This window comes from Engystomops pustulosus, chromosome 6 (assembly GCF_040894005.1).
Source record: "Engystomops pustulosus chromosome 6, aEngPut4.maternal, whole genome shotgun sequence".
NCBI classification, from domain to species: Eukaryota; Metazoa; Chordata; class Amphibia; order Anura; family Leptodactylidae; genus Engystomops; species Engystomops pustulosus.
Window position 1 is genome coordinate 45,374,017 of NC_092416.1, and position 11,602 is coordinate 45,385,618.

At 41.2% G+C, this 11,602-nt stretch overlaps 1 long non-coding RNA gene across 1 annotated transcript in view; it reads left to right on the top strand.

The window, feature by feature from the left end:
- The window catches only part of LOC140065670 (uncharacterized), a 32,091-nt gene extending 22,038 nt beyond the window's left edge, over positions 1–10,053 (top strand). The window contains exons 2-3 of the long non-coding RNA XR_011848009.1: positions 9,491–9,569; positions 9,760–10,053. This is a non-coding gene — a long non-coding RNA (uncharacterized lncRNA). The remainder of the gene's footprint in view (positions 1–9,490; positions 9,570–9,759) is intronic.
- Positions 10,054–11,602: the final 1,549 nt, after the last annotated feature.

Sequence of the window (11,602 nt, forward strand, 5' to 3'; positions counted from 1 at the left end):
TGCATATATACTCTATGCAGGGCTCAGACTACGAGGAGCTGTGCGCTGAAGGTCTCAGGGTAGGAGGATTGAAAGAGGCTACTGGGGCATGGAGTAGCCGCGTCGTGTAGCTTTAGTTGTGGCTACTCCGCGCCCCAGTAACCACTTTCACTAATTTGCATATTAGGGCAATAAAAGATTTACAAACTTATGAGGCACTGAAGGATTAGCCCTAAAAAGGGCTCCAACTGCATTATTAGAGGAACCTGCCTCCGGATTTACCTTAATAGGTAGATCTGAGATGGTAGAGTTTCTTTAACTGGAAGAAAAGATAAGATCAGTGTTATGAATCACTCCTAAATGGATATAGGTATTGAATTATTATCTTTTGATGGACTGGCTGTTGAATAGTGGAGATATGTGGTAGTGTTGACATTTACCTAACTCTTAGGCGTTGAATTATATTGACTTTTGCTAAATTTTAACAAAAATAAACATACATAAAGCATAAACTAACATTTATGTTGTCTAGTGTGGAAAACCCATTTTAAAATTTTTTTGAATTTTTAAAAAAGATTTTTGTTAGAAGAAAATGTTTTGCCACTGGACGACTGACTTAAAAAGAAAACACTAAATATGTATCATATATCTCTTCGCCAGGAGTTTTAGCCACAGAGCATGCAGTCGTAGTACTAGTACCCAGTCAAGTACGCTAATCATGCCCCCATCTCCATTGTTTAGCACTTCAACAAGTGCTTACAATGTTCTTCAAGTAGAATAGTTCAAGAGGAGGAGGAGTAAGAATAAAGGTGGAAATGTCTAAAGGTATTTGTCCCAACCTTGAGAATATTCACAGACTGTTGTCTGGGTAGTCAGAAAAACTTCTCATAAAGAGTAAGGAAGAATGAGAGTTGGAGGGAAATAATTTTTATTTGGCTTTGAGTGTAGTCAACGTGGCTCTCTAATTGGGACCATTTGTTAAAGTGAGAAGCTCAATACTAAGAAAACCGGTGAACAATCAGCACTGTTCCATTGGTATTTTCTACTTTTGGAATATCCCAAGCTCCTTTTGTTACAGAGAGAACGAAAAACTTTTTTTTTTATGAATGCTCTTTCACCCAGCCCCCTTTTTGGACAAGAAATGTTCAAGAGTTTCTTAGAGAGCTTTTCTTTAGACCACCGTGAGAGAATATCCTGATGGCTGTGAGAGTCCGGACAAATGGCATACTATCCCACACTAACTCTTTTAGAAGTGTACCGAGCAGTGGAAACTTTTTAAAATGGCAATTAATAGTATTGAAGAAAATGGTCATGGTATTCATTACTACTAATCTAATAATTATCATATTTGGCTTTCAAAGGAATCCAAAATCGATAAATTGGAATTTATAGCTCAGAAGTTGGTGATAAATTAACTTGTTCAGGGTCAATGGAGCTATTGAGCTGATTCAATAGTTCGGATGTTTCCTATTCAATGCCCTGAATGAAAACAGAATGATTCACCTCTCTGTTCACTATAATAGGGATAACAATGTTATTATGGCCTTATTACTATGAATGACATGCATGAACACAGCCGAGTAGGACTGTCCTACTAGTGACTCATTAGGAGCTTAGTCGACAGGCTAAATAGAATATACGGTACACTTTAATTCACAGTAGATAGAAATATATTCCCCGGTTTTATGGTCTATAAGGGGTTGTCTATTTGGGCAAAGGTTGTTGGGTGCACGGCTCAGAATCCCATCCTATTCTCTCTCAATAACATTACTAAATCTAAATCTTATGCAGGTGGACACATTGGACCTCAACACTTATTCATTTTGTATCTGGCGGAAGATGAATCAGCCATGTTGGGTTTCAACATGCCCAAACCACGGACCCCACGGCAGATAAGTTATGGCCAGCAGTGTGTGGTGGCAGCTGATCACACTTTTAAAAATGAGTGCCCATTAATGGAGAAGGTGGAACATTGTTGCTGTGGATCTACATGGAGGGATTTCCATTTAGAGGATGGTTTTTGCCTGACCATTCATTGGGCAGAAACTCCGGTATGAGGTACCTAAAAGTTTTTCAAGAATATCTCCATTGTCATGCATACATAGTAAACAAACCACAAGGCTAAAAGTCAAAACTGGCAATGCATCACGACAGACAGAAGCTTCAAGGGGTTGCTGTATCCAAACATTGTAAGAGTGCTTACAAGACTTTTATATCTGTACAATGCTAAATGTAGGGGAGTGTATGTTAGTTTTAAATGTTGTCCTACTTAGAAGTACCATATGAGCACCAAGTCCCACATATTAAGGTATACTAAAAATAATAATTCCTTTATTTATATAGCGCACACAGATTGTGCAGAGCTACACAGAGCTTGCCAAATTGGTCCCTGTCCCTAATGGGGCTCACAATCTAATCAAGTTACCAGTATGTTTTGGAGTGTGGGTGGAAAACGGAGTACTCAGAGGAAACCCACGCAAACACGGAGAGAACATACAAACTCTTTGCAGATGTTGACCTTGGGACATGAACCCAACTCCCCAGCGCTGCAAGGCTGTAATGCTAACCACTAAGCCACCGTTTTGCCCCTAAATTATAAATTACTGCAAAATCTGTCTAAATCTGGATAATCCCCTGGCTCTACATTTGAATTCACAAAAAATGATTTTATGACTTCCACCCAGTTTCTGATTTATATTCCAGGAGCTTCTCCATTTCTGGTAATCTTTTAAAATTCATGGAAATTGTTCGGTGTGACAGCTAGACTGTGTATGTTGCAAGGAGAATGAATATAAGCAGGTGGTCATTATATCTCCTATAATTCCTCTTATAAATACATGAGAACCCTTCAGTAGAGCATTGTGGAGGGGCTACTCCAGCTGCCCCCCTTTTCTCCTTCTCCGCCCCTTTAATGAGCAGCAGAACGACGCCTTGCAGCGGATGTGTTAACGATTTCTGCTTCAATGAAGAGAAAAATCCTAACAAAAGGAGGTGTACAAATATTGTGGGAAATCTATTGGACCCTTCACATTTCATGAAGACCCCGGCCATTCACAGAGACTGAATTCCATGGCACAATTTTCATTCACCGGCTTCAATAGGAAACTTTTAATGGAGAGGCACTTTTTTTGAGAGCGCGGCAGGTCATTCAGTGTGAGAACATTTTCTTCACAGGCAAAGAAGAACAGAGAGCGCCGTGTCCTCCCAAGCTAAGAATGAAAAGATACTGTTTCTAATGCTTTGACGCTTCAATGCGAGAGGAGCTTAAATCCATCAGAGGGGGAAAGCCATGCTTTTCTCGCTACAAAGAGGGGATGGAAAATAATTCAGAAGAACAAATGGAAATGACCATCTCTGATCAGACATAAGTCAATCTGAACTTCCCACATGAGATACGCTCATGATATTTATGTGTGGACAAGCAGGTTTCATACACAACGGTGGGATTATTAGCATTCAGCATAAGTCCTGGAAGCAGGTGCAAATTGTATTACTATTATAGAGGGGATCAGCGTAGGGGTTATCATGAAAGCAAAACTCGAAGCTTCTCCAGATACAAAAATCAAATCTAACGTACAGGTTTGTGTATAGTATGTGGTACTGGTCTCTTCATATAAGGATGAGGAACTTTATGAATCCCCCTAAGGCACTTTGACCCTGAATAGACTGTACCCTCTAAAGTTACAACCCAAGTAAACGCTACAATACACGCAAAATTATTATTACTACTCCATAAACCTTCGAGTTGACTTCGGTTCTTACATAAACTTTGTTTCAAAGTCTGAAAGGGTAGGCAAGATTTTATTTTTGACACATTGATAAGGAAAAGGTTTTTTCATCCTTTACATCTTAAGTTAAAGAACCTCTGTACAGTGAAAATATGTATCTATATATGTATATACTCAATAAAAGCATGGTTTAAGGCATTGGCATATCTTGGCAGTGTAAATGGGTACTTGGTCCTCAGTGCTAGGGAGGTGTCAAAAAGGCACTTGACCTTGGTCATGGTATTCAAGTACTGGGCAAGAGCAGTATTATAAAGAAAGCCTAGCACCCGCTCTACTTTTAGGTGACACTTTGCAATACGAAGACATTAGCCGAATAGATGTCTATGGTCACATGTCAAAAACATCTGCCATAACAGAACATATATGAGGCAATAATAATTTTGCAAGTGAAGCATTCATGCAGATCTTCCAGTAGGTAGATGGCAACTTAACTTTATGTGGTTCTTATTTCACTAATGGAGTTATTAAGACATGACAAATAATTTAGTTCCCTAACATAATTTCATATATTAACTAATTAATACTATACAAATAAGAACATAAATGAGTCTATGTCCCTGTCTAATTTTTATCTAATAATTTCTAGATCTACCCTTTATTTAGTCAGGAATTTGAGGGTTCCTAGGGTGAATTTTAGCCCATAAAGGAAATCAATCACTCAAAAAGCATAAAAGAACCTAGATAGAACCTCTGCTCCTCTTCATCTTGATCCCGGCACTGTCCATCACTAGTCTTGACACGCCGGGATCACTTAGAAAAGAAACTTATAATTAGCAGCACAGAGTTTAGGGACAAGATGTCCGGCGCTCTGGGCTGCTAATTATGCATGCCCACGCCACCTCCTGCTCCCATGCTGGGTGACATCACATATCATGCATGCATAATTAGCAGCCTGGAGTGCCGGACATCTCATCCCCGCGCTCGGTGCTGCCATTTATAAGTTTCTTTTCTAGGTAATCCCGGTGTATCAAGACTAGGGATGGACAGTGCCATGTTCAAGATGAAGAGGAGCGGAGAAGACTATTTCTAGTTTTTTTTGTGCTTTTGAGTGGTTGATATCCTTTAAGGTTTTCTTCATATTGAACAATGGATTGTAAGGTCTTTAGACTCAGTTATTTTTTTAATTTTACACATTATATTGCAGTTAGCAGACTTGAACCATAAGTGTTCATATATCTCAGATGAATGTTGCCTGAACCTACCTATCTTGGCATGAACGGCTAGCAATCTAATGTATATTCTGTATTCAGAATACATAGACACTCTATGGAGGTGAGACAATTATGTGCGTTGTTTTTTTCTTACTCTCAGTTCATACCTGCGGAACGCAGATGTGAATTTAGCCTCAAGGTTTGTTTTCCTATTAATGAGCACATTATTATTTGGCACACTGTACACAGTGTCAGGTTTTTCGTAGTGGTTACAGCCACATCACTAGATATTAAACATTTACCGTATATACTCTAGTATAAGCCGACCCGAGTATAAGCCGAGGTACCTAATTTTAACACAAAAAAATGGGAAAACCTATTGATTCGAGCATAAGCTGAGGGTGGGAAATGCATTGGTCACAGCCTTCCCGCAGTATATAGCCTGCCATCCCCTGTAGTACATAGCCAGGTAGCCCCCTGTAGTATATAGTCTGCATGCCCCCCAGTGTATAGCCTGCCACACCCTTTAGTATATAGCCTGCCAGCCCCCTGTAGTATATAGCCTGCCAGCCCCATTGTATATAGCTTGGCAGCCCCCTGTAGTATGTAGCCCGGCAGCCCCCATGTAGTATATAGCCTGCCAGTACCCTGTAGTATATAGCCTGCCAGCCCCTCTAGTATATAGCCTGCCAGCCCCTGTAGTATAGAGGCTGCCAGCCCCCTGTAGTTTATAGCCTGCCAGTCCCTGTAGTATATAGCCTGCCGGCCCCTGTAGTATATAGTCTGCCAGCCCCATAGTATATAGATTCCCAGACCCATAGTATATAGCCAGCCAGCCCCATAGCATATTACCAGCCCCCTGTAGTATATAGACTGCCAGCCCCCTGTAGTATATAGCCTGCCAGTCCCTGTTGTATGTAGCCTGCCTGTACCTGTAGTATATAGCCTTCCAGCCCCATAGTATATAGCTTGCCAGCCCCATAGTATATAGCCAGCCTGCCCCACCTGCAGTAAAAAAAACCCCAAACACTGTACTCACCTTCCCGACGTCCCCCATAGGTCATCTTCTGCTTCCGCTGCTCCGGTGCCTCCTCGGGTCCTTTGGTCCTCTTCGGGTTTATCCGCTCCTCTTCGGCTCCTCTTTGGAATGTTCCGTTCCACTTTGGGTCTTCGCGCTCAGCCGGCACACAGAATGACGTCAGCCGCTTGCTGACCTCATGGTTTGTGAGCCACCGGCATCGCGAGGGGACCCAAAGAGGAGCCGGAGAGGAGCGGAAGAACACAGAGTGACCCGAGGAGGCACCAGAGGATCGCAAGCAGAAGAGGACCTATGGGGGACATCGGAAAGGTGAGTACAGTGTTAATTTTTTATAGACTCAAGTATAAGCCGACCAATTATACGGTAGGGGATCATGAACTTTTCAACAAGCTTTTCGTATAAATAATCAATAGTTCAGGTGACTACAACAAAGTGTGTAATATATATTAACAGAGCACTTATCATCCTCGCTCCTTTCCTCCTAATCCGCTCATAAACAGCTTTAAAATGAAGACTACACACCGCCTAATGACCAAAAATAGTGTTACTACTCATGTAGACACACTCGACTACTTACTTTGGCTAACAGTTAGATACTCTTTTACCTCAGCCATGAGGATATATCATAAGTAGTGATGAGCGGAACGGTTATAGGCCAAACCCAGACACAAAACTCAAAACTAATCCACTCAAAACTAGTCCTAAGTATATAATGTGGAAAACCATATTTTAAAGGATTAAAATTTTAGATGACCCTACTATTAGTTTGGGCTTCGTTAGTGATAGTAATGATGTTCTAATCTGGCAGAGATGTCATTGTGCTATAACTAAAATTCATAGGGCTTCACAGCAAAACTTTTAATGATCCTTTCTACTTAAGCCACTGTGGTGGTGCCAAAAATGGTGAACAATAGGTCACAAGGCGGAAATACAATCAATTCTGAATGAGATGAATCATAATAACTTTCCTCCCTACCCTCTACCATGACATAATTTAATTGAATAAAACCAACTAAAATCATGAAAGTTCAGTTTAATTTTTGCCTGGGCAGAACACAAATACCTCAAGGTGACATGAGGATTACAGAAACACCTGAGGGTATATAATGAATTTTAAGTGCTCTTGAGTTGATCATATTAACAAGAAAATAATTCATAATTGAAAGCAGCCGAGAACACGACGAGCAAGGCAATGTGTTGTGAATTCTCCGTCTAGAAATAAGGGGTTAAAAACATCAGGCACACAGACAGATAATCCTACACAGCTTAAATAGGAAATACCTTCCTGGCTCCCGTCAGCCCTCTCCCTGCTTTATTTTAATGGTAATCCTGAAAACCATGGCACAGCCACAGGCTAACTACAATAATCCCTGGCAGGGAGCTGGCTGCTGTCTACAAGTACACAAAAGTTTATACCTACCTACTTTATTCTGAGTGTAGTAGGTACTAAGTAATCTATGTTTTATAATTTTTTATCTATTGTAGCCATTGTATTAATTGTCAGTATACAAACGTTTCCATGATGACCCCTCATAAGGTTTAGGTAGTGAGTCTGGTCAGAAAACAAACTAATCTGAGCAAAATTTAGTATATAGGTATACAACATAAAGCATGGTGACAGTCTTTTTATTTTCATACTAGGCATTTACCAACACTCATGTGTAAATTTTTTTAAGTCGGCAACTATTATAATATAGTGAAATTGGTGCCAGTGAATAACTATCCCGTAACCTAGATAAAACGCTTGTATAGTTGCTGTTGGTGCTCCCCCCTGCTCCTACTCCACCTGATTGGCTGCTGTTTTTTATGAAGAAATTCTGAATAAAAATTATGGACTTTTTACATCAGTGAGTACTTTAAGATTAAGGTCCTGGCAGGGCGATTGCTCATGAACAGATAGAGATCACATGCAGCCATTTTAATGTCTTGCCGATGAGGTAAAAGACAGGAGGCGTTCCGTTTACATATCAAGAAAGCCCAGCAGATATTTTTATGGTTCTGATACTGGTCAGCTTCCAGCTTTATTTTACTTCCTGATGTTCCCCACATCACAGGAAATGTTGCAACAGGGACTGGAATTCTGTAAAATCGTGGGGGGGGGGGTCAAAACAGGGGTGGCACAAACATGAAAGTGTATATATCTTGCTCTTGGTCACATATAGCTCTAGTGCTTCGATTATTTTAGCGAAGCATCTAGCCAGAAGGTCGGGGGAAAAGGGGGTGGGGTCGGGTGAGGGTTTCACAGGATTTGCTACAGCCAATGAGGTTCCTTCTTGAACCTTCTGAAAATTACATCCTGTGGTCCTAAGAAGTGATGCCCTGTTGTCCAATGACACCATTCATTGGTTGCAATGGGTCCTGTGGTTCTCTGGAATTTCAATCCAGGTGCAAGGCTTATCACTCAAAGTACCAAAGTGACTCACAGCAGTATGAGTATGCTTACTTTTTTTGACACTCCTGTTCAGGCTGCCAAGTTGATTTATATTGCTGCCTCCACTATAACCTGTAACTGTTTCACGAAAGGAGGTCCCTATGGATATGTTGTAAATACTTAATAGAAGGGGATGTTAATTCTGTTCTACCCCCCCATCATACCCTTGATGAAGAGACCAGCTGGTCGTGCATGTGCAAACATCTTTATGGTGCTGATGGAGATTGCAAAGTATGGCACTCAACAATCTCTGCCTTACAGATGAATGGTGCAGCCAGCGCATGCGCGACCATTTGTACGATGGTGACAGTGTCAATGGACCCCCATTTTTTTGTGGGAATCCCATCACTGAGACTTTCACTGGTCAGCAAGTTAGCCCCTCTCCTGTGGATTGGGGCTAACTTATATGTCACTGTAGAACTTCTTTAAAGGGAACCTACCACCACGCGCAAAACGGCTGGCCCACAGCTGCACAGCCACTGCTCCAAAGCCGGAGCCACTGCGCATGCGCAGAACTCCGGCTTCTCGGACGAGGGCACGCAGCTACTAGGAGCTGCTCGCTGAAGATGTCAGGGTAGGAGGAGAAAAGAGGCTACTGGGGCGTGGAGTAGCCACGACGTGTAACCTCATGTCCGGCGACTCCAGTAACCTCCAGTACCCCAGTAGCCGCTTTAGAAAATGTACATATTAGGGTATTAAAGATTTTTAAAAGACAGCAGGGACGTGAGGATTAGCTCTAAAGGGCTATCCTCACTTTCCATACATCCACCTACCACCCGTTCTACCTTTATAGGGAGAATCGTGGTGGTAGGTTCCCTTTAAGGTGTCTTTACACATAAGATTGATGTTGACTAATAATTTGGGCATCTAATAACTCCCAAAAGTAGATATTGGAGAAAATCAGGATCAGGCAGTTGGATCTGTAAATACCCACAGCTGTATGATAATGGCTTCCACCCTATGATGAGTGCATGTATGCTTAATTGGACCTTTGGGGGGGGGGGGGTCAGGAAGAATGGAAATGATCCAAAAACAAAAAGTAAACAAAATAAACAAATCCAATGTATCACAGCAGTAATCCTGATCTCTACTTTATTTATAGGTTTGACATTTGGCTCCTAGGTGAATACTAACAGGCTCAGTTGGTTCATCTTGGCAGTCGATACAATGGGATGAAGCATGTATGTATATCAAGGGGGAGATGTCCACTTCATTGAGGGGTCAGGGCAGCCATTAGTCCTGCAATAATTTGACAGAAGGACAGCCTCATCCACTCTATAGATATACTTTCTCTTGCTTTCTAGTTAACCATCTATGGGTATCACAAAAGCTACGGTCCTGACCCTTCTTTCCATTTTCCCCCTTTTAAAGCAAAGGACAGAGAAGATGTTGAAAGCAGGAGTGTGCAGACTGTGCACCGGACAATAGAGGGGAGCAGTGACCCTTGGCCTTTGCTTGCAGCGTTTCTTTGTCTAGGAAAGCCAGATCACCTTATTGATATGCTGGGATGTCAATGATTAGAAACAGAAGCAGGACACTTGATGGTTTCACCCCTTTGTCCACTACCTTGGTTCTGCTTGCTGTAACTCTACCAATGTTTTTTCCATTGCCCCTTGGGATATGGAAGAATAGGACACATCTGTGAGTAGTATGAGCGGACTTCACATGGGGCAACAATAAAAGTAAACTTGCTAAAACTCACTTGCTGTGCTTGGTCTTGTCTGATTCAGTGAAATCAGCAGAATTGAAGGTTGAAAATTAACAAGGTTTACAGATGACTTTCTAGTTATTGCTGAGTCTGTATAAATTATGGGTATCTTGTGTGTGCAGGATATTACAATTCATTAAATATATGCATGTTCATTGTTTCCATTGTACTTCCATTGTTCCTTTTTTTACATCCACAAAAAAACCCTGAAGGTTTAATATTGATTAGAAGGCATTTCACCTGGTTTTCCAGCATAATCCATAAAAAACCCACAAACAATGGCTGACATCTATTCAAGTGTTTGCGCCAGTTTTCTGTATGAATTTGCAAAGTGTATGAATTTGTAAAATGTCTGCACCAGTTTTGTGTCGCAGCTGCACTTTGTCCAACAAGACAGAATCAATGGGACAGATTTACTTACCCGGCCGCTTAAGTTCCCTGAAAGTGCATTGTCCGGCGATAATGCACTGTTCCGCGATTCATTAAGATCGTGTGCCCGATATCCTGCATGTGTCACTTCCCCGCTCAGGTCCGACAGAGTTCACCATCTTTTTCGTGGTGCATGTAAGTGCTTGGGCTTGCAACACAATTTGAAAATTAAATCCCGCACTCAGTCCGAATCAGTCACGCCCCCTAAATTGGGAAGCCAACGCAGCTGCGTCAAAAAAGCATCACATGCGGGTCCGGGTTACATACAAGATAGGTTCCATACGTTTGTTCTTAAGTTGAATTTGTATGTAAGTTGAAACTGTATATTTTGTAGCTCCAGACAAAATTTTTGCCCCAGTGACAATTGGAGTTTCCAAATTTTTTGCTGTAATGGGAACAGGGATTATCAATAAAGATTCATGACAGACACCTAACAGTTCATCAATGTCACCTGGGACTATAGGAAAGCATCCAGAGAGCTTCACCAGAGGTCACAGTGGGCAGAGGGGTTTGTCTGTAGCAAGGGTTGTCTGTAAGTCGGGTGTCCTTAAGTAGGGGACCCCCTGTATATTTTGATCAAAATGAAATGTAGTTCTTTAAGACGCATTTGAGATGCAGTTTTAATGGCAACGTGTGAAGGTAGACCTCAAGTATTGTTATATCAGTTCTAAATTTTACCCTTGGGATATAAACAAGACTTTCCATTAACCTACAGCAAGCAGAGGTCTTGAAAATGATTTTTTTTAAAATGGAGCACTGATGAAAACTGTAAAACTTTTTGCCATTCAACATTTCATTCATCATAAAATATGAGAATATTTTGGAAGCATTGTATTTTTAATATAACTCACTAATTATGGGCTTGAATCCCTCCTATAACAAGAGAGCACCTCTTTTCTCACTGAATAAATAACATAAATAATCTTAAGTCGTAGAAAACCCTGAGGCGCCAGGATGACATTCGGGTTTCATGCCTGCCTTTCCTAATCTACTTACTGAATAGTGAAAATGCAGATGCAACTGCACTGGGTAAAAAAAAAAGAAGATATATAGGCATTTTTCTTCTCTGAGATAGTT